The sequence below is a fragment of the Anarhichas minor genome, unplaced genomic scaffold (genome assembly GCF_050575085.1).
Source record: "Anarhichas minor isolate MPS153535 unplaced genomic scaffold, ASM5057508v1 ptg000038l, whole genome shotgun sequence".
NCBI classification, from domain to species: Eukaryota; Metazoa; Chordata; class Actinopteri; order Perciformes; family Anarhichadidae; genus Anarhichas; species Anarhichas minor.
The window spans coordinates 2,507,831-2,535,308 of record NW_027466484.1 but is presented as its reverse complement, the minus strand read 5'-3'; the positions used below and the strand labels follow the sequence as shown (position 1 = coordinate 2,535,308).

The window sequence follows — 27,478 nt, the reverse complement described above, 5'->3', positions numbered from 1 at the left end:
GGTGGTCACCTGAGGATGTCTCCTAATGGTGGTCACCTGAGGATATCTCCGAATGGTGGTCACCTGAGGATGTCTCCTAATGGTGGTCACCTGAGGATGACTCCTAATGGTGGTCACCTGCTTTTTCAGCTGGCATCATTATGTTTTTTTCTGAGTGAAATGTCTCAGCAACTGTTGGATGGATTGAAATTAAATTTCGTACACAAATTCATGTCCCCTTCAGGATTAACTGATGCAGCTTTTGTGATCCCTTGACTTTTCATCTAGCGCCACCATCAGGTCAAAATTTCCATTTGTCCAATACTTTTATTATGACTTAATATCTGCAAAGCTGATTACATTCCTACCAGACTCATCAACTTTGTGTTTGGTGCTAATGATCACATCTTTGCATACTAACACGCTAAACAGAACTGATGAACATTTAACATTATACCTGCTTGACAATCAGCATGTTAGCATTGCCAGCTAGCATTAGGATATGCCTCAGAGCAGTGCTGTGAAATACAGCCTCCCTGAGCCACCAGTATGTGAATGAATGAAACAAATCGCTGTCTATTCAAAAAATCTATCGATCCATTTAAGGGGCATTAAATTAGTTGCAGAATATCTCGCCCTTATGAGGTTTTGTCATTCTGTCAGTCATGACAGCTATTATCCATGAAAAGGTGCATTAATGTGCTGTAATCTTCTGCCATGTGTCATTTTAGTAAGTAAATCAGTTTTTAAATGGCAGCAGTCTCATCTTGGAACAAAACTGTTTCTCAGCGGGGTCTTGAAAAGAAGAAAGAGACTTCTTTTTGAATCGTGTGTGCGCCTACGTGTAGCGTGTGCTACTTAGGTATTTTTCTCGGGAAACAACCCAGACCAACTGAGATACAAGAGCAAATGGCCATGAGTTGTTGTTCTTTGTGTCATCTCTGCCTCCACCACTCCAGCCGAGACTGAATCAGTATTGTGTGAGAGCAGGGTCCCTCACATTCCCCCGAGGCTTTTACAAGAGAAGGACAAAACAAGAGAAAAGAAGAAGATGATAGAGAGGAGGGGGAGGACACCAACAAAAGCCCTGAGCTATGTAAGAGTCTAACTCCAGTAATGTTCCCTTTGGAGATACTCCAGAGCAGAAACAAAGATGAAGTACTTTTTCCACCACAGGGATGTCTACCCTGAAAAGCAGACCTTGCCACAATACATTTCGCTCCCAAATCCCTTGATGCAGAAAAGCTTTCACAGTATCAAAGAAAAGAAGGTTTTTCTGTTGTCATCAGCATCATTCAGAGAGATCAAAGGAAACAGGGTCTCCAGGTAACCGCAGACATAAACCGCCTTGTTATTGATGTTATTGCTCAGAAGTGGAGAAGCGATCAGCAATTTGCTGTTGATGTTGCGACCCTGTTTTACATGAAAACTGACTGCTTTCAAGTTCCCCACCGCCATCAAACGGAGCTCAAGATGCAGAACGATGGCTGCTGACATCAAGCTGCTCCATCAGTGGCAAAGACTGACAGTGACCACGACAACCTATGGATGGGAACCACTGGACTTGTGACTGCTTGTGACTTGTGACTGCTTGTGACTTGTGGCTGCTTGTGACTTGTGACTGATTGTGACTCGTGACTGCTTGTGACTTGTGACTCGTGACTGCTTGTGACTTGTGGCTGCTTGTGACTTGTGACTGCTTGTGACTTGTGACTGCTTGTGACTTGTGACTTGTGGCTGCTTGTGACTTGTGACTGCTTGTGACTTGTGGCTGATTGTGACTTGTGGCTGATTGAGACTTGTGGCTGATTGTGACTTGTGGCTGATTGAGACTTGTGACTGCTTGTGACTCGTGACTTGTGACTGCTTGTGACTCGTGACTGCTTGTGACTGCTTGTGACTGCTTGTGACTCGTGGCTGCTTGTGACTCGTGACTGCTTGTGACTCGTGACTGCTTGTGACTCGTGACTGCTTGTGACTGCTTGTGACTCGTGGCTGCTTGTGACTCGTGACTGCTTGTGACTCGTGACTGCTTGTGACTCGTGACTGCTCGTGACTGCTTGTGACTCGTGGCTGCTTGTGACTCGTGGCTGCTTGTGACTGCTTGTGACTCGTGGCTGCTTGTGACTCGTGACTGCTTGTGACTCGTGGCTGCTTGTGACTTGTGGCTGCTTGTGACTTGTCTTCGTGCTTCGGACAGCTTAATGAATTCCATCCTCTCAAACTGTTTTAATTTCTCCGCTCACGTGAATAAATCTGTGTCCGATTTGTGATGAGCTGCAAGAAGACAGATTAGCGTTATCATTTGATTGTTTGTTTGAGGCATCATGCAAAGAGATAAATGACTCCCTTTAGCAGAAGGGCAGACTCCCGCCTGCAAAATAGCAAATAATTAATGTCAGGCGTTTTTCTTCATAGTGAGTGTGGGAGGGGGAGCAGATGGAGGCTTTTCTTTTTTTCTTCTTAAATCATGAATACATAAAAAGCAAAGACGCAACAGGACACATGGTATTAGCAGATACTGTATAGATTATATGTTTAGTGTATATTACTCCCATCACATGTTCTTTAGTGATTCATTACTTGTTTCCTCTTTTTTTATGTAGATTAGTGTCACCTCTCTGCTGCTGAGGCTTCCTGCTGTCTGCTGTCATGACTCATGACTGATCAGTGCATGGACACTGAAAGCTTATTAAGAATCACATTTATGGTATTTAGCTGTTTTAAAAACAAATTCAAAGTAATGCACAACAAAACAAACAGTGGTGGAAGGAAACTAAGCATTCAACTACAATTATCAGCTTCATTTTAATGCTACTTTACACTAAACATTGTACTTCACTTCACATTTGAAATCTTTAGTCACTTTTCACATAAGATTTTACATAATACAACCGAGGATTAGTTTGTAAACTATAATGCATAGTCATTGTTGATCTCCCACACAACCTGCTGCAATGTTAAACGATTCAAAGATTAAAGATTTAAAAGGATTTATTTGTCACATGCTTAAACAATGTGTGTGTGTGTGTGTGTGTGTGTGTGTGTGTGTGTGTGTGTGTGTGTGTGTGTGTGTGTGTGTGTGTGTATGTAGAAATGCAGGGTGGCATAATGACTGTGACATAGAAAAATCAATGCCAACAGTATACAATCAAATTCAAAGCTTAAAGGTTTATAAGTATATATGTAGTGACAGTAACAGCCTGTTTTCATTTCAACTTGTCCCGCGCTGACGCTCGGTCAATCCCTTCAGCGTCTCTTTCTAACACACTCAGTAGCCTCATCGCGTCAAATGATCTTCCTTCACTACAGTTTTTGGACCCGGACATTGAAATTCCACCGTTTGGCCACTGTGTCAAATGTGCTTCTGCTCTCCCTGAGGTCTTGATCTGAACATTAACACTTGCTCAAAGGTTCAGGCATCAACTTAGTTGTGTTTAGGAAAACATCATGAGTGGGTTTAAAATAAGAAGGCCTCCGTAAACCAGGTAAAACGTAGACAACACGGAAAACACGGCACAAACATCACTGACATAACTTCAGAATGACTCAATAACACAGTTTCTGTGTCTTTATTGTCTCTCAGTGCATTTCTTCTGAGGGTCGAATCATGATGTGGTTGGGTTTACACAAAAGATGGGGGCGACCGTGGCTCACTGGCTTAAGAGGGTTGTCTGGTAACCGCAGGGTCAACGGTTCGATCCTCGACTGGGACGTGTCACGTGTTGAAGTGTCCCTGAGCAAGACACTGAACAATTGGTGCTGAACAATTGGCAGCCCACTGCTCCCTATATACAGGGATGGGTCAAATGCAGAGGTCAAATTTCGTGTAAGTGTATATGACAATAAAAAGGGTTTCTATTTCTAAAGATACTTGAAAGCCCGATACATCTCATACGGATGCCTGGTACCCAATGACGAGGGCCGTGACAAAGCATTGGTATTTGACACCCTGAAGTATAGAATATAAGTATTAAAATGCAAAGGTGTGTATTGGCCTGATGTGCATTTCTCGAGAATAAACATGTTAAATGTATGTTTGTCACTGTTGTAGTACACACTATTGTACATGGTATAATATACTTTATAATGATATGACACAGTTGCACGATGAGTACCTTCAATATTTAAAGTACTTTGTTTATAATACTATAAAAGTTGAATATTTAACAGTATTTCTCACATTACAGTACAAAATCACATTTTAGTAATTGAAACAATAATAGAACACTGGGAACCTTTCTGTTCTACCGGAAGAAAAATATGATTTCCAAAATAAAAGCTCATTACATCAGAGAGTTTAAGAATCCTGACAGTCTGCAGTCAGAATACTGTGAGCTTTTCTTGGCTTCACGTCAACAACGATGGCAAAGTGTGACCGGCAGAAATACTAACAGAAGAGCGCCTGTGACCGAGTCACGCATGTGACACGCATGTGACCGAGGAAGGAAACACAAATCCTACAACCAGAGGTCCTCCACTCCAACGCTATTATTCTGCAGCAATGAAAACATGCAGCAGAATAAAATACAAACATGTAGAAGATGTATGTCGTTGTTTATCCCCAACAACCCATTTCCCTCCACATGTTTGTATAATATATTTAAAATCTGAATCAGGAACAGTTCAATGCCAACAATGCTTGCACATAAAAGAATTTGATTTGGTGATTGTTGCATGACGATGAACCGAGTACAATAGTATGAAAATGTACAATAGAATATGATAAACAAACAAACAATATAAGAGTACATACAATATGTATGTTTTTTGTATTTCCACTTCCCCACTTCAGGTTGACATACTGTTAAACTGCATTCATCTTTGTGTTCATATTGGTATTGTGATCTCAACAGTAGGTGGCAGCAGATGATAGTTAGTTTAAACAACAACAAAGTCGTTCCTCACTTCAGCCACTAGAGGGAGACTTTGATATTTGAGTTGTGAAGAACAGCTGACGGATGGAATGAATCTCAATCAGTACAAATCTTCTGTATTCGAGTTTGTCTGTTGGATGAAATAGTCACAATTTAAGGATCAGTTTTACTGTTACATGATTCATTTGATGGAAACCAATATGTGCTGCAGTTTACAGCATCGTTTATTATCTAAAGTATTAAAAAATCAAAAAGGACTGTTGCTCCGAATAAACATTTCTTATTTGGTAAAATAAAAATCAAACAGTGAAAGTATTACAGTGTCTTGAGCAGGCGTGTTGTTGAAATGCATGAGTAACAAATGGGACTTTGCTGTAAAATACATTTATTTGAAGTAGTTATGCTTCACTAACTTGTATCGATACGTTATGTGAAATGGCTCAACAAAGAAATGAAATATGTTAGTGATCAGAAATTGGAAAGGTTGTTTAATTTTGACATTTTCAAGTTTGCTAACTTTGTCTCAAATACCTGGAAAAAAGGAAAGATAGATTATTTAATTAGTAATTATTATGATTTCCCCAGAACTACATAATAGATATGTCTTACAGTGACTTGTTGTACTCAGTAATGATATGAAGATCAGACTGTGAAAGTAAAACATATTGATCATATCAGTGGTAATAATAATGGTCATGTACTGTTAGTGTCGAGGGTGTGGTCACAACCACAAACACTTTTATTTTTAAACCTTTCTTTGCTTTTCTTTTCTATTCTTTACCTCTTTCATAACACGATAAGGCAATTTATACATACAGCACATTTAATAAAGCTTAACGTTTGGATGTTTTAAAGTGAATACCTTCAGTAATACGAACACACCAGAATAAAAGAAATGAAAGCTGTCACAAAAGAAAAGCAGTGTGGCATCGTTCATATCAATCAACACACTGTTGTTTATATGTCCTCCCTCAGCAGCACTGACAGACAGGCAGAGTTTAACGTGTTGAGAGATGAATAAACACATTGTTGGTTTTGCTCTTTTAATGGGATTTGTTGACGACACGCTCATTGATCCTCTGTGTGTTCCTTCAATCACTTGTTTGTGCATCGAGTGAGAAATAACAACCACATTACACGTCATGGACTTCATGAGACCTGGAAATTATATTCAATCAGTTCCACATGTAGGCGGATTAATAATTAGTTCAAATGTGTCTGTCATGATGTTTTTATGAAATTGCTGAAAGAGAACAGAAGCCTGCAGCAGCAGCAGTCTGTGTATCAGAAGGACTATATTATATTAACACACACACACATAGTGCAACTGATTAAAGTTAAAGTTTTAATGCACACAATGAGAAAGCAAAAGTGTTTTGTTTATGGACCTGTGCTGTCTTTATTTAATCTAGAAGACTGATGTATGTTCCCGCCTTTATGCACACAAGGCCCCGCTAATCTTGTTCTCCATCGGCCCCTGTGCATAATGAAAAGGGGCTTATCATGATGCTGGCCTCGGGGTGACGTCGACTTTCTCCATTTCCAGCGAGAATAAGGTGAATGCCACTTAAACCACGTGACCGGCAGAAATCTCCCAGGACCCGTGAGGTGCCATCGCTGGCTGGAATGGGAACAATAACTCAGAGAGAATAAAATGAAGAGTTCAATTGGGAGGCGATTAAAATGAATAGAAGCTCTGACTAGATAAGACACATACCATTTCCTCATCTATTTAACATTCATTGAATTGAATAATCCGGTCTTATTATCGTAAATAGTCTGCATATTTACCCTGAATATGCTAATTTATGTTTGCTGCAAGCCCTCTGCGACTTAATAATTTTCCCATCAATATATGCATAACTGCTTTCTCCTATAGCTATTTCTAAAGAGGAGTGGAGAGAGAGAGAGAGAGAGAGAGAGAGAGAGAGAGACAGAGAGAGAGAGACCTAGAGGAAGAGATGAACACAGTTATATAGTGCTCATTGTTTCTGTAACTTTTGTATTCATTCCTTTTTCTTTTTTCCTTGCTCTCTGCCCAGGGCCAACCGAGTTACATTTCAATCAAAAGATTCATTGTAAAGTCATTATCCCAAACTAGGCTCCCATAATTGGCTGTCATTCTGCATAGTGGTGGCACTCTGGCTTTAGGGCAAATGACTGTGGTCTTATCTTTCACTTTTAAGGAAAAATAATGGACAATTTATCATTAATCTTCTCTGGGAAATAATAACAAGTTAAATGTCAATTCCTGTGTCGCGCATTACAAAAAAAAAAGAATAGTGTTGCTCAGGGCCTGAGCTGATCACTGACTGACCTCTCCTCTTCACTGTGGAGGCAGAGGAGACGTCTAACACAGCAGGGTGAAGGAAGGTTGCACCAGAATACAACAAGCGTAAATATACATGTAATATGAGTTATAACATGAATGTATAGTCTGCTTCTCCTGCAGCTCTTACTGCGCAGATCCAATTCATTTATATATGTGTTATGATCTGAAGATCCAGAAAAGCTTCTTAACGGACTTTGTTTTATCACTGAATTTCTACACAGTATTGAAATTAAATCATAGAGACTTTTAACTTGCTTAAACTTCTCCGTGAGCATCATGTCCACTTTAATTTGGGCTAGCTGCGTTGTTGTTGTGCATTAATTTGAATCTGTAGAATCAACTTGCACTGACACCTGCATCACTGGCCCATGATAATACATAAAGTGCATGTGAACAGTCTGAGTGTGTCCCAGTTGATCTGCTGGTGCAGTGGAGGAACAGAGACAGCAGCTCTGCATTGGTGCAGACGTTGGGGCCAGTTTGATAGAAGTTAATGGGTCGGGCATCAGTCCCATTATAACCCTTCATATCTGGTGTTTCACGTTAGAATGAAAAAGGCTTTCCCACAAACCAAAACAAAAACATTGTGTGAAGTTGACTGATGTTTTTTATCTAAATATGTGAGTTTGTTTTGCTTGTTATTGGCCTCATGGCTCGGACCAGCAACTGCATGTAACTCAACTTCAGTTTCATCATGACATACATCATGATACATGACCGAACTATCATCACGGACCAGACTCAGAACCAGATCAAGCTGCTAGCTCTGATTATAACTGGTCGGGCTGTCGGAGTTATTTAAACAGGACATTATGCTACAATGCCTGCAGTTGAGTCAGTGATATATTAGTCATCTAGCGTTAGCCTAACGTGAGCTACACACACATATGTCATCTCAGCGTAAACAACTAGCGAGGCTGTACTTTTTAACATTCACCAACAGTCTGCTGTCTGGTTGTGAGGTCAGGCTGATCTGATATCAGCTCTTTGGCCTGAAGGTTCTCCTCAAAGTTCTCCTCTCGAACGGGTCTTGGGGGAGGATCGCGAGGATCGCTTCCGGTTTCAACTTCCGGTTGAACCCGGAAGTCAATTTACGGTTGAAACCGGTTCAACCGGAAATGAGGAAATGACAAATAAGAGACACAGGCCAAATCCCAATGTCCCCCCTAAACCCTGAACCCTGAACCCTCAAGGACTTACTGAGGTCACCTGGTGAGTGGGTGAGTGTGAGAGGCTGTGAGGGCTTGAGATGGTGTAAATATGAACGGGACAGCACTTTGCTGCAACATATCACGTTACCATGAAAACGACAATAAATATGATGTATAACTGTGTATTTATTGTATACTTTGTACTCCCTGATGTGAAAGTCTTCAGGCTCTTTCCTCACTAGATGAGGTAACTTCATATCATCTATTTACTCGTCTTTGTCAAAACAGCTTCAATGACAAAATCAAATATTTGATGAATAAATAAATAAATATCTTCTGATTTCATGTTTATTTTTTGTTCCATCTTTAACCCTTAATGTTTCTGAGTACATTTATTAAGACAGGCTTAACACACTGATCCGTCCTCTTTGTTTACCTTTTGTTTACGTCTCCATGCGTCCGCTGGTTACCCCGTGTTTAACGTCACATTGCAATGATTTGTGGGTAATTCCCTTAGGCCAAGTCAGCATACCATGCTGACTTACGGAAAGGGTTCATAAAGGGCTCAAAATGTCTGCCAGAGACTCAAACACTTGATGATGTGACAGTGGGACAGCCCTAAACCCTCACGGACTTCGCGGGAGCGCGCCTCAAAGTCCGTGAGTCCGTAAGGGGGGACATTGGGATTTGGCCCAAATTGTCGTTTCCTCGCTCCTCGATCCTCGCTCGAACGCCGCCATATTGACGGTCGTCCCAAAGCTCTAATGTAGCTCGGAGGAGCGAGGATCGAGGATGGAGGAGGGACCTCGGAGGAGCCATGAGCGAGGACCCACGAGAACAGACTTCCAGGAAGTGTTTTAACGGCCGACACGCCCCCTCATTGTTCATCTGTCATGTGATTGGACGCTGCAGCCGATCGGACTGATGAGATTTTGTTCAACATGTAAACAGTGAAGACGGATCACAGATTAAACTCAAGCTTTATATTTGATTCGTTTTCTGATTCAACATCTGGTTTAAATAAATGTGTGTGTATATATATATATATATATATATTAAGAGAGAGAGAGCTGAGAGACGAAACACTTTTTACATCATTTATCATAATTTCATTCAGTCACGTGAGGCTGTTCATTCCTGATTGTCGGGGCAGAACCGATTCTGCTGAATCTACTTGAGGGCGCTGATTGGCTGATTGGCTAAATTGTATGTCACACATTTATATCTTTAACCAGCAATTGGCTAAACTGCTTCATAGCCCCGCCTCTTTTGGGCAGTTTCTCCAGCGCCCCAGAGCTGCTGAGACGTGCACGCGAGAGGACGTGCAGGAAAAGCATATATATTTAAGCATATACTTACCGCAGATATCATATTTTACACATATTACTGGGTGATTCCATATTTCAAAAACACAAATATTGACAAGTTGTATAGTTTATTATTATTATTAATTTTATTTTATTTGTTGTGGCTCAAGGTGGGGCGGCGCCCTAGCGCCTCTATTGACCAGCCGCCACTGATGATACCGTAGGCTACTAAGTATCTAAATATAGCATTGAAATACTTGTACTTGTAACAACAATACTTGTTGGTGATAAAAACAGAATCGTTTTTAAAGTAAGACTTTCTCCTTCTGACAGAAGCAGCAGGCCTCAGCGAGTGACCCCGTCCATTGTGAGGCCTCATCAGTAAACAATATGAGATAAATGGCAGAGTGAAAGGTTACATCAGCAGAGGACGACACTCATTCCCATTCGTTTACCGGATTAGGCCGCTGTGAGAGGACGAGGCCGAATGACTCGTTTGGCATTCAAAGGCAACTGTGGCCCAACGAGAGCCTGTTTGAACAGGGATCAATTATCAATCAGTCTATAGGCGAGCGGGGGAGATCACCAAAGCTATACGAGTCGTGTTGACAAATAACCTCGGAGATCCTGTCAATGAATGCACACGGACAAACGCCTTTGGCTTTGACACTGGCCACTGCTGAAATTCAGATTAGAGTCCATCTCATCGGAAGATTAGTGCTGTTTATGTCTGCTCAATCATTTCTGTTGTCATTTCAGCTGCATTAAGCTCCTCACAGGCTCCCGACCGGCCAATTATGTCCTCGTAAGCTTACAGGTTACATTCACTTCGTCAACAAATCACATTTTTGGGAAAATATATTTACACACACAACCACATTTTCTAATAATGTCATAATTGCACGAGGACAAGGAAAACAATCTCACTCTCTCTCACGTTATTAAATGTTGAGAAAAAAATGTGTTTTCTTGAAGAGACACACAAATAAACAGATAATGAGCCGAAGCTTCACAAAGACAATGAACGCACCATGTGGCAGGAAGTATGAATCATCTGGAGTCAATCAAGACAATAAGATAATATGAGTCAACAAGCTTTTAATGAATGACTAAACTATTGAAGGATTCTTTTTGGCTGCTGTAATTAATGCAAAACTGGTAGAAAAAATGAATAATTAGCCTTAAATTAGTGTTTATACGCAGGTACACAGAACCTCTTTCCAACTCATGTTCACGAACCACTAAGACGTTTATCTTTCATATTTAGTTGTTTCATCAGGTGAGTGAACAGAAGTTTCATCAGTCTAATGACTGTAATATTAAGAGGAGAAGTTATGAAACATAAAATCATTCAGAAGAGACATGACAGCTTTGTGATTTATCTCAAATGTTCTTTGTTGTTGTGTCATGGACGAGAAGAGAGAAGTAAAGAAGATACATGTAATCTTTGTCCTGAAAGACAATTGATTGAACCACAAAAAACATCAACTTACAAGACAATAAAACACAGTAATGAAAGGACAGAGTTGTGTAAAAATATGATCATTATAAAAATTCTTGATTCTGACTCTTTAAGAGAAACAACAACTTCAGTGAGTGTGGATCAAATAGGAAATGTTACTTCATTATATTCATGAAATGCATAACAGCATCACATGCAGCCACTGGGTCATACATCTGCAAACACACGAAGGAACTCTGTTCTAGTCGTGAAAAAGTGCAACAGATGAGGATTAATTTGACCAAATGCTGCTGTTTGCAGATGCTAATGTTTTAAATACACGTCTCTATAAACAGAGTCAGATTAAAATAGTCTCACCGCGGATATAAAGGAGGCTTTGACATCAGCAGCAGCGGTCAGTGTGTCAGTTTGGAGGGCAGGTTGAAGGTTTCAGAGAGCAAACAGTCCCTCGTAATCCTGACCTTCCCTTTCTCCTGCAGCAGGAGTTGACCGTGACGGCTAAGAACCGCCGTGACTCCTCGGGCACGTCTGGACAGCCCCCCCCCCCCCCCCTCAAAGTCGAGGGGACGGAGACAGATCCCGTGACGGATCATGGGAAATGTGCAGGGCAGCAGGACGGGTCATCAGCCTGCAGCGACATGGATCATTAAAGCTACGTTTTTGTGATTTGAGGTCAGATTAACAATAAATACACAAGAGAGGCGACGGTAGTTATTATACCTTAAATATATTTAGTAGTAGGATATGATTCTGCTCAAATCACAAAACATCATGAAACATTCAATTGATCGCCACTCAAAAAGCGTTTCTACTCTTTTACTAGATTTACTTAAATGCAAGGTTGAAATTATTTGAATTTTCTGCTTTTGATTTGAATTACAGAAGGACATATTGTACTTTTTACATTTATTTGATCCACAGCACATTTACATATAAACACACAGTATATGATTTAAAATAAGATGCAATATACTTCTAGCCCAGTATATGGAACAATGTATCTAAATATACAGCATTAATACTCTCACATCTGTTAGTGATGATAACAGAATAATATTATATTATATAATGATAAAACACTTTTAAAGGAGTCAGTCTGCAGAATCAGTTTTGATACTTTATAGAAATATTCTTTACTTTAACTTAAGTAACATTTTGCATTTCACTTGTTGTGGAGTATTTTTACACTGAGGTATTTCTACTATTATTCAAGTAAAGGATCGGAGTACTTCTTCCACCATTCTATACTTTACATGTAACTGAAATGTCACAAAAGTATTCAAACCTTTTGCTTTGACACTTTAGCTCAGGTGTCTCCCATTCCTCTTGATCCCTTTGAGACGTCTCTGCACCTCTACTGGAGTCCACCTGTCGTCAATTCAACTGATTGGTCATGATTTGGACACGCACACACACACACACACGCACACACACACACACACACGCACACACACACACCTGTCTGTATGAGGTCTCACGGCTCACAATGCACATCAGAGCAGAAACCAGAGGACTGTGCCGATGCACAGATCTGGGGCGATTAAAAGTGTTTTTTTACGGAAACAATCGGATTAAATTTGTCTCCAACTTTGGTACCGAGTGCATCTTGTTTCTGCGTCCTCTTGGTGAACTTAAAGGCTCTGTAGGTGGCGCTCTATGCTTTGAATATAGAGTGCTGTAGGAATCCTAACATGGAAATGAGTCAGCATTTTTGCATTTCCCCTTCCTTCATTCTAAATTCATGAAAGTTTTTTAAATGGGGTTTTAGTTCGATGCCTGAAATAAGATCTGTGGTTAACACACTCAAGAGATTTCTACGTTTTGTTCTACGATATAAAATACGTTATTTAGAAGCTTTTCAGTGTCTTTAAAAAAGGCGGTTGCTGACATCGTCACTAAGAGATGTACACTGTTTATACTACTGTTTCTTCTACTTCTGGTGGTTGTGTTCCCGCTTCAAAAATCAGAAAAGTGGTGTTCGTGTGTGAAGATTATCTTGCTGAACAAAATGTGAAAGTATCATAAACGAGTTTATTTTCTGCTCTAATCCAAAATTCGACGGTAAATTCCCGTTGGCTTTTTGTCGAGGGAACCAGTGCGATGCCTTCTTCTGAGCTGGCTCAATACTCTCACTTTAGGCTGATTGCTACGCACGCTTACTACCCAACTCTTCCTCCTTGCTGTGTTTAGTGTGGACAACAAAAATGATGTAGATCAACCAGACAAACACGTTGCACTTTAATGCAGGTTAGTAGCTTCAGGTTGAGTTTCTTTTGTCATCAGGGGACGTTCACAGACATGACAATGTAACAGACTGTATATTAAAGGGGACATGTGCTCATTTACAGCTTCATACTTTCTACTCAAACATGTTTACATTCTTTGTTATCTCATACTGTCCGTCTGAACTTTGAATTGTTGCTAACGTGGTAAATAACTGTGGTTCCCTGTTTGTAAAGTGTTTCCAGCTCTGTGTCTCCTGAGGAGGGTCACTCTTCTGCCCTCATGACCTGCAGGGGGTCAACGAGAGCAGCTCTACAAATCCTGACTTTATAAAAGCACCGGGAGAAGGTCCTCGTGGGAATTAAGCCCTACCCAGGCAACCCCAAACAGTGCATTACAGGGAGCTTACATGATTCCTGCGTTCCCCCGGGGACATCAGACAGTCAGACGGGCTCCGTTAAACTCGCTCCACTTTAGATCTGCTTCTCTCTTTTGTTCCACTGTATTAGTTCAATCCCTTAAAGGCCGCGGGGAGGCTGCTCGCTCTCCACACGCTTTCTTTCTCCCTCTGTTCATTAAGCTGTTTTAAAAATGTCATCTTCTTGGGCTTGTCGGTGACCAGACTCGCTGCTAGAATACGTTTTGGTTGGTTTGTAGCTCATGTGGCTAAAAAAAATATACATTTTAAGGGTTAAGAGGACAATTCAGAATAAATCCAGAATAGATGCAGATTCGAGCCTTTTGAATGTGTGTTGTTGGTGCTGTTAAGTCCCTGTACAAGATGTCATGAAGTGTGCATTGTTTACCACATCTACTTCTATAGTTACTGTTTTCATTTGACTACTTTACCTTTTGCCCACAGAACTAATGTAAACGTGTTGCATTTAGTTGTCGGTGAAAATGTTGCTACCTTCATAAGATTATCTTTCTTGCTGTTCCCAAATGTTTTGGGGTCAATTTAGTTTCTCCAGCCTGCACAGAATATGAATATAATGTAATCAAATGTTTTGTAAAAAGGATGTCACTTCATCTAACGCAACAAAAGACCTAAAACTACATCTTCAACAGACACTTTTTTGTAGTTGCGTCCAGAAGTTTTGGGGTTTTTGTATCATACAAACTGCTGTTTATTATTACTTCTTATGTCTCAGTCCGGTTTAAGTATCATTAAAAGCATATTTTATGAATATGTATGTTTTTAAAAGCATATTTAGCTTGAAATGGTCAAACATATTCCCATTTTTTGTTATTTTTCCTGCCTGCTTGAGTTCATACAACCTGTCTTTTGAGCCATACAAGACATTTGAAGGTACCGTTCTGTTAACAAGCACTAAATATCAGCAGAAGATATGAGCTGATATGTTAAATACAGTGAGAAGCGTGGCTGCTCTCTGCTGCCGTGGAAAGGCTGGATGGTTTGTGTGCACTCGGGGGACAATAGCTTGTATACGTCTGAGTGTTTTTTGCTCAGCTCTTCATTGAGAGGAGCCCCGCTGGGAGCAGATTAGCCTCTTCATGGGGGATGTGACGCCCAGAGAGGAAGTATCAGAGGAGGACAAACACAAGGACAAGTCATCCGTCCGTCTCTTAATATTCACCACAGACGAGCAGACAGCAGGAGAGGGCTTCCTCTGAGCCATTTCTTCTCTTCTTTGTTTCCCCCACATTGTGATCTCTATTAGCTGCTACTGGTCGTCTGTGGAGGCAGACATGTTCTAAGTCACAGCAAAGGAGGTTTTATAGAATTTGAAAGAAGGGGTTTATATGGCAGAAAGAACATCTTTGTATTTTCTCAGGGTTGCAGGAGCAGACGATAACAGGACGTAGAATATTTGAATCAGAAAAAGGTTTATTGTCAGACTCACACACAAGGATCTTGACTTGAGATGTTGGTGCCGGTCACAATAAACACAGTAGGAGAAAAGAAGAAACACATATTAACAGAAGTCAAGATTCACGAATATAAATTAGAAACTTACAATAAAAAAGATGTCAAATAAATCAGTTTAAAAATGAAATGAGCCGTACAGTGTTATACTAAATAAATATAATAAATAAACTGAATAAAGTGAGAGACCCACGCCACGATAAGATCAAATAAATACTATATCCAAACAAGCTTTTATATACGTCATAAAGGATGTTATCTTCAAATCTGGAGCTGATATTACTTTGATATATTTTTTTTTTCAAGAGAAAACAAGATAAGAAACTTTGCTCGATATTTAGAAAAGAAAAAAGCAATAAAATATATATATTTTAATTCATAAAAAGGTTTATTATTTATTTCATTTATTAAAAATGGCATTTTGAAAGTTGAGAAAATTAAGATCTTTGTCATCCGGAGTCTTTTTCATTCCACGACCAACAGATGGCGTCAAATACAAACTTATTTAGATTGAACTGATTGTTTCTTAGACGCTTCAGATACTGACTGGAGGGAAACATTTACACAAAGTATTACTCAGTGGTGGAAATTCACTAATCACATTTTGCACTTAAGTACAATATTGAAGTACTTGAGTATTTCCATTTTATACTTTAAACTTCTACACCTCAGAGGGACATATTGTACTTTTACTGTACTTACTGCTACTTTTTAAATATCTGAATACTTACCTTTGATAGTAGAAAATGAAACTCCTCTTTGTTAACATTTGGTTTTGTATTGACATGAATCAGATACAACGCTGATTATATATAGTATGTTCTGTGTTGAATGAAATGTCGTGTGTATGAATATTAATCCCTCCTCCTTGCTGGCTGATTGACAGCTGCTGGGGTCAGTCCTCGGCTCTTTCCCACATGGCCCTCAGCCGCAGTTTAGCAGATAATTAAAATATAAATCGGACAAAGACCGCTAAGTCGCTGGTTAAGCGTTACAAAGGCGGAGCCCACATCCCCAGAGCCGGTAAACCAACACCGTCTTATTGAGCCCGCAAAGAAAAACACGCCGCTCTCCGCCAGCTGTTCCACCGCAAGTGTTCGTCGGAGCGCCGGGGCCGCAGAAACCGTCTGCGGGCCGCGAGACACACGCTGCGTTCAGGGGCCGTCGGAAACACCGGGATCCCTGCTTTGACTGTGCATTAAACTGAATCAGATTCCGCTTTATTTGATCAAGTATGTGAACACATACAAGGTGTTAAATTGGTCTCAATGTGCCTACACACAGATTTGTTCACAGGAAGATAGAGACATATATATATAAATGTATTTACGAGAAAGCAAAGACCGAGTGTTGGATGTTCACAAACATAAATAGTGCAGATTTCTAAATATTGAATGGGTAAAGTATCCTATTAGGTTTATGCACGTGTAATGGGTGGTCATGTACCGCTTGTCTATAAACAGTGAGCAGTATTGACTGATGCATGATACATACAATGATCAATGATGAATCATGTTTACATATGGAAATATTAACCACTGAGCATGACGAGATTTCTTGTTCTGATTAATATAATTGTTATTTTTTACCAAATTATTATCTATAAATCAAATTTACACGATAAGATAGCATTCAGCCAGAGTGGAAATGCAGGTGTTGCTGCAGCGCAACGATAAAATATGAGTACAGATAAACCGAGGAAAGTAACAAATAAATAGTTGTGTATAAAATAGAAACCATGCAAGTGAAATAAAATGATGTCAGGGAACATTTAGCAGATATGTTCATTAGTATTTTCAGATGATATGATAATGAAATAGTTGAATTGTAATACAAGCAGCTCACTAATGTGACGCAGTGCCTTGTTAAAGGTGAAGTTTGCCTCTCAAATACATGTGTAGCCACTAATGTGCACGAAGCTCTCAGGTATTCCTGTAAAGTTTAAACTGTGGTCAGTATGCAATACTGTCATATTTGGAAAAATACGTTCTTTACAACCTGCAACTCATGCACATCCCCCATCTACTCTCTGCTGCTGAAAGTTACTACAAACTTAACATCCAAGGTTTCCTCTCATTGTATCCAACCCTCACCTTGGGAGCTGCAGCTTTTAAAATTGACTGAATGCACCTGAACGCAGCATTTCTCTGCTGCTCTGTCTACATGGCTTTTGACACTGAATGAATCTCCTGTGCTGCTTAGAAAGGATGACCCTCCTCTCCCTTCATATAACTGAATACAGTTTGATGTTTAAATACTGCTCAAACCTTCTATCCTGATATTACGTGCAGAATAAAAGCCTCATGGTTGTCATGGGGGGGGGGGGGGGGGGGGGAAACAATGTTAATACCTGTAATCATGTAACTGTACACATTTTTTCTTTGTACTTGAACATGAACATGCATTAATAGGCTCCTCAAAATGTATGAAAACATTTGTTGTGACCGAGAACAAAGAACACTGTGTATGCCGTTTACTAGATTACCAAAACACAACACTTTGCTGCCTTTATTTTGACAGAGGTGAGCACTTCCTGTGTCCCTGATTGAGCAAGCAGTCTTTAGATTGGGCGTTTAAATAATGAATCAGCAGGTGAACAGAATTATCACCACAGAGGTGAAAATACAGACATGTAGCATCGTTGAAGCTTGACAGTGAGGATGTTCAAGTGTTTACTACAGAGGAAGAAAACAGTTTATGCAGAGATTGAGACTACCGTATATACTGTAATATCCAGGTCAGCATCGTTCCGTTGAAAACACCTTTAAAATAAGTCTATGGTCTCCGGTGATAAGAGGTTCACAACTGGTTTAAAAGTCAATATGTTTTACTTGTTTTATTTCCAGATGTCCACCTTCTTGAAAATATGGCAGATCTCCTGAACCGGCTCCTGTGTGGCTTTGAAAACGACATTTAAAGAAGGAAAAGGAGATTGTGGTTGTATATAAAGAACATTGTTTATATTTATATTGTGCTTAATAAATACAAATTAACTGTTGCCTGTCACTTGGTCTTTTGTCCTGTAAGTGGAAACTGTTGATGTGTTACTAACATTAAGTATTTAGTTGCTACATATTGATCTGAGAGCATTTCCACGTTGAAAACACAGTTAAGTTTTTTAGCCGACTATTTGAAGACGTTGATTCAACGTTCACGTTTAGACCAGATTTCAATGAGATTTCCAATACTGGCTTTCAACTGATAAATGTGGATGTGGTTTCTTAGTAAGCCTCTAAAATGATATTTAGCTTTTTTAAATGATAGGGGTACATCCCAAGTCTCTTATTTGTCATTTCCTCAATTCCGGTTGAACCGGAAGCGATCCTCACTTAAACCGGAAGTTGAAACCGGAAGCGATTCTCGTGATCCTACCCCAAGACCCGTTTGAGAGGAGAACTTTGAGGAGAAACTTCAGGCCAAATAAATAATTTTATATATATATATATATATAGATCTATATATAGATCTATATATAGATTTATATATATATAGATCTATATATATATAGATCGATATAGATCTAGATCTATATATATATAGATCGATATAGATCTAGATATATATAGATCTATATATATATATATAGATATATATATATATCTATATATAGATCTATATATATATCTATATATATATATCTATATCTATATATAGATCTATATATATATATATCTATATCTATATATAGATCTATATATATATCTATATCTATATATAGATCTATATATATCTATCTATATATATATATAGATATATATATAGATATATATAAAATTATACACACACATATATATATGTGTTTTATATTATAGTAAATATTATTATATGATATATATATATATTATATTATACTGAGACTATAATAAGATGTCCTGACATGTTTATCAAAGTGTTATTTTTCATGTTGGAATAAAGGTTAAATATTTAACTGTAAAGTAGTAATACGTGTTTGATACCTTAATGTTTCTGCATTAAATCATTCTGGGATGTTTGCTGACATAGATTGGATGTGGCTCAGCCCTACAGAGAACATGTTCCACCAGCCAACACTCGGTCCAGATAAAAACTCATTACGGTCCTGCAGATACCCGATCCCCTCCACACAGTCTAAACATTTGGATTTACATAAAGCCCAGTATACTGAAATAATAAGTGACATTTACTTGAAAAAAGCTAGGTAACAATTTGCACTCAGAAATTCTGAGTAATTTTTACTCAGGAATTCTCAAGTTAAGTTTACTTACTCGTAAGAATTGTTTTTTATCCAAAATATTCAAGTAACTTTTACTTGCAAATTTCTCCCTTAGACATAAAATGTACTTTGCCTTTTATAGTAATCTTTACTCAGGCTACCTTTGCATCTAATTACAAAACCCCAGTAAAAATCAATTAGGTGTTTCATGTATATTTAACTAGCTTTTCTTTACTTTTTCTGTTGAGAAATATTAAGTAATATTTACACAATATATCTTTTATCTACTACTACTCTACACAACTATTCAAATATGAATGTTGCATTTTTTAAACTGGGCTACTGTTAATTTAATAAAATTGTCTTAACATCAGGCTCCTACAAAACATGAAACATCTTTTAAACTACAGCAGCTTTACTTGTTAACTGGTGAAAGAGGTCACTGCTGACAGACACACACAAATACCAACATATAGAATCTGGTTGGCATTGCCAGACAAAACATTTCTAAATCAGTGCTGCCAATAAGAAATTTAAGAACACAAACGCTTAGTCATTTAACAAACACTTTTAATTTGAAACGATGGGTATTGCTTGACAACACTTGGATACACATAGATGAAGCCCATGAGCAGAAGGCAAGCCTTTGCCACACTTTGACAGTCATCAAGAACCTCTTTTCCCTCGATGACGACGAACACATTGTCAGGAGTGAAGCCTTTCTGTGTTGCATTTCCATGGATGACAAGGATCTTCATGACATGTTGAGCATAGACCTCTTCAATGACATCTTTGAAATTCAAATTTACTAATGTTCACTTTTACGTCTTCGAGTCTGATGTGTTCTCAAAAAAGGACAATAGTGGGGGAAACTAACAAAAATATTGAATGTGTTCAAATGCATCATTATGCATCTATTCTCAGTGCATATGAGCCCAACATAATTTTATAGAATATTAATATATGATATCTAAACCTTACCAGGCTGGGTGATTCCAGCATGGGTCTTTGTTCCTGCAACTCCGCCCTTTGTCCCAAGTATCTCCAGAAAGTTGGCAGTGCAATTGTATAATTTCGACAAAAAGGTTCGCTCCAGATGAACTGTGGTTATTCTTCTGAACTCCTCATTGATCTGAAACAAGACAATAAAAAACATGATCAAGATGAGGTACCTAAAACAATGAATGCAGTAGTCCTCCCAGTATAATGTACTATTGACAGCAACACAAACTATGACTTCAAAATGGATCAGGGTGTTTTTCTAAGACTTCAAATGTATATGTCAAGTTAAACTATAACAGTACTAAGTTGATTTTACCTTGCATCAACTGTTGATGTCAACTTGCTGAGTTAATGTCGTTTAATATCCTGTGAAATATATAGAGAATTATGTTAAAACATGAACACACACAACATTACATCTGAATTTGGCTTAAGTCTTCATATCGATAGCATGTTTTATCCCCACACAAAAAAACAGCACATAACCAAGTCACCATAACGTTAATACACAGCAGGCCTGGTCATGTTGATATGAGACACTAACTCAACACAGTACTGGCACCTTGTTTCATGCCCAAAGCCTTAATCATCAAGGACACCGCATTGGATAGAGACATAAGCCGAGCACCGTGTCCCCAGGCCAACAACTTTTCAAGGGAGAACCCTGTAAAGTCGCGACCAAAACCACCAAAAACAGCCACAAAATGTAGCGCCTAGAGCCATGTCTGTAATGCTGCCCCAAGTTAGCTAGCATCATAGCCTAACTAGCTAGCACGCTAAACTGACCAGTTCGCTACTCTTCAGTGTTCACAACTCAAACACCGACTTGACCGAAGGCTCAACAGCAACGTAGAGCATTAATTAAACATATAACCTACCCCAAAGGCTCCCGTCCATGAAGTTCCTCTCCTCAGGTGAAACGCTGCCGTCCTTGTTCAGGTTCTGCTGTTCCGTCGTCTCGTTGAAGAAAGGAGCGCGAAATCTCCTCTGACGTCACCCCGAGTACGCGCTATAGGTTGCCAGGTTTTACTCGTATTACCCAAGTACATTTTACTTTGTTGTGTCAGGTAGTGCATTCAATACAGTAGTTTAGTAGATATTACTAAGTGTGAATGATTACAATTTACTTATAAAAATGAGGATACATAATTACAAACAAATACCAAGTAACACATTAAGTAAAAGGTGATATTTTAAAGTAAAAGCACTGAAATGATAATTTCTTGTAAAATTTACAAAAATAATCGAGGTAATAATTACAAGGCCAAAAACTCTTTTTTTTCAGTGACCCGTGTCACCAGTACTCACTGCCCAGTAACAGCTGCTGCTCACCAGCAGAGTGAGGTGACAGACATGCGTTTTACTGACAGCGGTGTCTGTCGGTTTGTACCAATGAGGGAAAACGGGACTGTAAATCCAATTTAGGACCACCAACGATGGAGCACAGCAATTTAGTTTGCTTTCACCCAATGTGGCCCTCTAGACAATAAAGTTCTGTTCTATTCTAAAATACTAAATCATTGTTCATGATTGGTATCAATTAATATCAATATCAATCCTGAATATTAACCACCTGATGCACAAAGACAATAGTAATGATTCCTCTCTTTTAATCACTTCTTGCGGCATTTGAACACACACATGTTGACATTTTCCGATGAGAGGTGTTTACAGGCAGTCGCAGCTGTTTTGGGGCCCGTGAATCAGTGTCACCTGTACGAGGACGGGAGCATTTCATTACGTTCATCGGGGGGTGAGAAAGTGAGCCCTGATTAGGTTTCTAATTACCCAGTTTAAACTCTAAGTAAGCCATTTGCACTGCGATGCTTGAACTGGATCCATCTCAGGGCCTCGTCTATATCTGTTGCTCTTGGAGTGTGTGTGGCAGCTGCCGGCCCTCATTGTCTACCAGAGTGTGTGTTTATATGTGTGTGGTTGTGTGTGTGTATCCGTATTACATGTGGATTAGCTGTGGTTATGTAACACCTGTTCTGATATGAATCTGTGAGCCTGATGAGGGGATGATTGGCAGCTCGGCTCCCAGAATAGACGAGGAATCTCTCTTTGATGAGGCCCTGAGCTCTTGGCGAGGCTTTCTGTAGGCATCTCTGTGTCGTCTTCATGATTGGCGGGGATAATATCTTAAATAGACAGATTAGTTTGTAAAAAAATATTGCTAAACATTTCAGCCCCTCATTTAGAGCCTGTTAGAGGCCTTTATGGCTCTCGAGTGTTGTCTCTCGAGTGATTAGAGGACGTCGAGGGATGTTCAGCGGCCTGAAAACCTGTTGGTCTGCATTGGGAAATAATAAGCAGTTTGGCACTTTATCATTTCACAAAACACAACATCTCATGAAACAAAACATTTCACAAAACAAAACTTTCACAAAACACAACAACATTTCACGTAACGTTTAATGACCCACAGCGTACATAAAAGTAATCAAAGCAAAGTAACACAAGACAATGAATCCAGTCTGCTGGACTGTAAGGCATGAGTCCAACATGTCGCACTTCAACACACGGCTCAAGAACCTGACACACATAAGTGAATATATGATGAGAGAATATGTACTGATGTTTTTGTAGTTGCCACTTTGTTGCCACTGCAACAAAATAGGAGAAATAAATCTGAATCACATCAAATAAACATATATCTATTTTGTCTTCCTACACTGAAACTATCAAGGCCTTAAAAGTACAAAATTACTTGTTAATTGAATTTGTACATGTCCTAAATTGTGTCCGGAGGTTAATTGATCATGAGAACTGGTTATTTGCAGCATTGAAGAGAATAATGTCCACTTTGCCAAACAGAAGTCAAACTTCTAACTGTTGTTGCCTGTGATGCCCAACAGAGGGCGCTGTTTGCCTCAGCTGGTATCTGTGCAACCCAAGTTCTCTGTTTCTGGCTGCCAACTGGAGAGCTTTGTCTTTACAGAACTGGGAAAGAAAAAACAACAACAAACTTTATATAAATTGGGTGTTGTACTTTTCAAATCTCTCAACTCTGTGGGGAGAAACCTGAACAAGCCCTCATAATTCATGCAAACCGTGTCAGCCATTCCTGCACGTTCACTGTGTTTTGATTAGCATGCATACAGCACAGGGATTTATGTGATGAAATCAAAGTCACACCGAGTTATTACAGTTTAGACGCACAGAAGTTCTGCACTAAATTCACTCGAAAGTAACACCTCGCCTGTTTAAAATCTACCACATTTTCCTTCCAACCCAACTGGCAGTCAGAGGAAGGTAAAAACACCACATTAGGATTTGTTTGCTAATGCTGTTTGATGCAATTCTGGACACAACAACCATGACGCCCTCAGATATCTGGACTTCCACCAACCAAACCTGCTTCATCTGTCTGCCAAAATGTCGCCTTTCCACAGCCAAAGCTCCATCTTGGCAGCGCTAAAATATTTCGGTTGCATCTTTCAAGTCACAGAAATTTCATAAAAACTCAGATTGGACCATTTACCAGAGAGATTTTCCCTCATCATTTGATTACTTTTTTGTTTTGTTTTTTTAATGTAGAGAAATCACACACCTTTGCTTTGACACAAGCTTCCGCTTAAAACTAATTTACTCTCAAACCTCATTACTGCTTCACTGAAATTAACTTCCAATGAAACATCGTGGACAGATTCCTGGTATCTGAAATACTGTGTGACCACAGTGGACAAATGCAACTGTGAGAGAGACGATATACTGGACGTGTGCCTCAGATCAGCATTTAATATTACAATCAGAAAGTTCTCTCATGAAAACTCTTTTATTGACACTTTCTCTCTCTTCGTGCAGCAGATGATATATTTTTGTGAGAGGACAGAAAAGGTGAGTATTTGTAAAAGTTTGTCGAGAGAAAGAAATGACAAAGAAAGGAGGAATTTAAGTCAGTCCGAGTTTAACTCTCCCTGCACTTGAGATTTTGTGGATAAAAAGGTTTGTTAAGTGCCTCCTTTTCTTTGGTTTCCACTTCAGAGAACAGTCTGTTTACTCAGTCTTTACCTGAGTGGAAAATCTCAAGTGCTTCTGTCAAAATACCCTCAAAGAAAGAAAATTCCTGCAGCACAAACTGGTCCATAAGTTGTAATTCATAGGTGGGCGGCCGTAGTCGTACACCTGCTTTAGTAGAGCTGCTTAGTGGAGGATAAGGCTTGTATGTAAACAGCTCATGATGAACCATTAAAATCAAGTTAAATCCTTATATGGGCACCACATTGCTGTCATAGCCTAAATACAGGGAACCTGACCCGCCAGATAGTTTGTTACACAGAACCATCAAAGCCATCATTGGAGACTATTTGGAACAATGCCGCTTCCATTGAACTTTCTGTGCCATTTGAATCCCATCTCTTTACAGCAGCTTAACAAAAAATTGATATTCATATTTACAGAGCGACTTTTTTATAATTTTGTTGGGTGTTCTTCACTGTCATTGTTAAAAAGTATAGTGACACAAACTTGTGGGACATTGCTGTGTTTGATCTCTAACAGCTGTCCACATATAACTCCAGCTATCAGATAGATGTATGTAAACAGCTGTAGTTAGCTAGCTACATATTAAACGTTACCACTGGACGTTAGGCTAACGTTAACGCTTGTATTTTGAGGTAGCCCATATTAATTGTGTTATTTTGGTGAAAGCTAAAGTAATCTTTCCAGTTTACATCATCAGCCAAGTGTCAGATGTGTTGACCATATTTTACTCTTCTATCTATTTGGGTCATATGTGAGCAAGCTAACATCTGCGTTGTCAGTTCAGCTAGCTGAACAAGCTAGCTTGTTCAGCTAGCTACATTAAAACAGTTGGAAGTTGGTAGGTATAAATATTTAACCAACAACTGGCCTAATCTCTAAATTACTAGTTTGTGTGGTGCAATTTATTAGTTTAGTGATATGTGAGTAAACATTTACGTTACATAAAGTTTTAGTTTTCCAGTTCCCATGTCTTTATCTTTGTATCAGTATTTTACTTTTTAAAATCTTATTTCACTGTGGTGTATGTTATGCATAATTCAATACAGCTTAATGAATGTATATTGTGCCTCACAACACTGCTGTAGTGCCCTTAGGCAGAGGTGGTAGACCTCAAACTGCCCCTGCCCTGCTGCTTTGCTTCCAAACCTGCACTCCGGTTGGCCTGTGGTTCAACGCACATGCACATCTACAGCAGGAAGGATACAAATGTCAGTAATGTGAGTGTAAAGTAACCATTTAAGTAGTTCTAACCTAAATGAATGACCCCTTTAACTTGTCAGTCAATAAACAGATATGACGCTCAGTGAAGGCCGCCCACTTTCCTCAAGCAGCAGCAAATTCTTTCCTTCACTTATTGATTTTCTCACATGTTAGCTGTGCACCAGTTCAGCACTGCATCACTAACACTAGCGGCGACATTAACTGGCCCAGTCCTGACATCAGTCACTGGGAGGCAGACGTAACCTCACCCGGTCCTACGAGGCCTTTCACAGCAGCATGTCAAGTAAGTTCAGGCGCAGACTTAAGGAGGCAATTCAACTGGGAACAAATTCTTTCTTCACAATGACAGCTGGAAGGAGGCAAACGGGACACAAAACAAGGGCGGTAAAAGACTACTATAGCATGCAAAATGTAGAAGAAACCAGAACTTAAAACAGCTTTATAAATGACACAAGCAACCACAAGGACACTACGAGCAATTCAAACATGCGGCAAACATAACGCAGAGAGAAACAATCCCATCTGTTCTTTTACATGAATATAAAGTTGACTTTACTCGACACCCAAAGGGGATTTTAAAAACCTACACGATATGTGATATATCTGCTGTCATGGTGTTTGCTGTCATCTTCTAATATAGTTGAAACCACAGTGCAAAAAAAACACTGACAGGATGTGCCCAAAATATCAGCCCAGTATATGTCAGGGTGACTTAATGTCACGACATGAGGTGCTTTGGATTGTAAAATCCTGTCTGCAGTGCTGACGAAGAAAATGGTACCAATGTGTGTCATATCAGGCCTCACAGATTCCCCTTAACCCCATCCCAGGGCCATGTGACACACTTAAAAGCTAGTAAGTGGACCTTGAGTTTACTTTGTCAAGGATGAACTTTTATGCTTAACTCTTAAGCCTGCGTGGAAAAGAAGTCCTAAAAGTGCAGCTACCGAGCATGTCAACAGATACATCAACATCCATTGATAATAATAGATCACGTGGTTGAAAGCTCTGGGAAAAGCTAGTAAGTGGACCGAGTTGCAGTTGTTTTGTCAAATGAAACTTCCATTTGTTAGCCATTTCCTTATTAAAATCTATAGCCCACATTATAAAACACTACTTTGAAAAAGGCCAACTACCTTGTAAATGATGTGCACTTTAGCACAAAAAATACAAATTAAGACACACGTCAGCTTTCAAACACATGATCCATTATTATATATGAATCAACAACTAGTTTAATCAATTAATCAATTTAATGCAGTTTTCAAGCAAAAATGTCAAATATCCTTGTGTTTCAGCTTATTAAAGGTGAGAATGTCCTGCTTTCTCTGTCAATAATATAGGAAATTTAATGTTTTTGAGGTTTCGACAAAACAAGACACTTGATATCTATCGCCTTGGTTGTAGGGGTACTGTAGTGGGGGGTAGCCGTGGCTCAATGGGTAAAGAGGGTTGTCCAGCAACCGGCTGCGGTTCGATCCTTGGCTGCTACATGTCCTGTGCCGAAGTGTCTCTGAGCAAGACACTGAACCCCTAACTGCTCCCCGGGCGCTTCTCAGCTGCCCACTGCTCCCAATAAGCTAGGGATGGTTAAATGCAGAAGTTAAATTTCATGTATATGTATATGACAACTCTAATAAAAGATCTCGTTAAAATGATATCTCAAATTCCCTCTGTAAAAACCTTGAATGTAGTGGGTATAATTCATAGTTTTCTGGTGTTTTATTGATTAACAATGAAATAAATCATTATGCACAGCACTTTGTAAGATGTTTAAAACTATTAAAATGTTGTGTAAGATTGTAGGGTTTATTTAAGCCTACATGTGTCACTGTATATGGGCTTCAGGCAGTCTCA

The 27,478-nt window shown here is 39.3% G+C and overlaps 1 long non-coding RNA gene across 1 annotated transcript; it reads right to left on the bottom strand.

The window, feature by feature from the left end:
- Positions 1-19,974: 19,974 nt before the first annotated feature.
- LOC142967821 (uncharacterized) lies at positions 19,975-21,365 on the bottom strand. The gene is made up of 3 exons (XR_012958968.1): positions 21,292-21,365; positions 20,730-20,779; positions 19,975-20,543 (listed from the first exon to the last, which is right to left on the bottom strand). It is a non-coding gene; the product is annotated as an uncharacterized LOC142967821 (long non-coding RNA).
- Positions 21,366-27,478: the final 6,113 nt, after the last annotated feature.